Raw genomic sequence first — 303 nt, forward strand, 5'->3', positions numbered from 1 at the left:
AAGAAAGAAAGAAAGAAAGAAAGAAAGAAAGAAAGAAAGAAAGAAAGAAAGAAAGAAAGAAAGAAAGAAAGAAAGAAAGAAAGAAAAAAGAGGGAGAGAAAAGGAAGGAATGGGTCATATGCAAGAGATGTTGGGAAAATGGAAAGCAAGCTTGTTATGATTGACTGAGATCAAAAAATGATTCCTATCCTTGGTCTGGTCTAATGCTGTCTCAGATAAAATACAGTTCTGTTAGCAAGACAATAAATGGGAAATGGATAATGTGACTATCGCAGTGCTTTTTATGAAAAATGTGGAAAACAC

The sequence above is a fragment of the Colobus angolensis genome, unplaced genomic scaffold (assembly GCF_000951035.1).
Source record: "Colobus angolensis palliatus isolate OR3802 unplaced genomic scaffold, Cang.pa_1.0 Scaffold172, whole genome shotgun sequence".
Classification (NCBI taxonomy): domain Eukaryota; kingdom Metazoa; phylum Chordata; class Mammalia; order Primates; family Cercopithecidae; genus Colobus; species Colobus angolensis.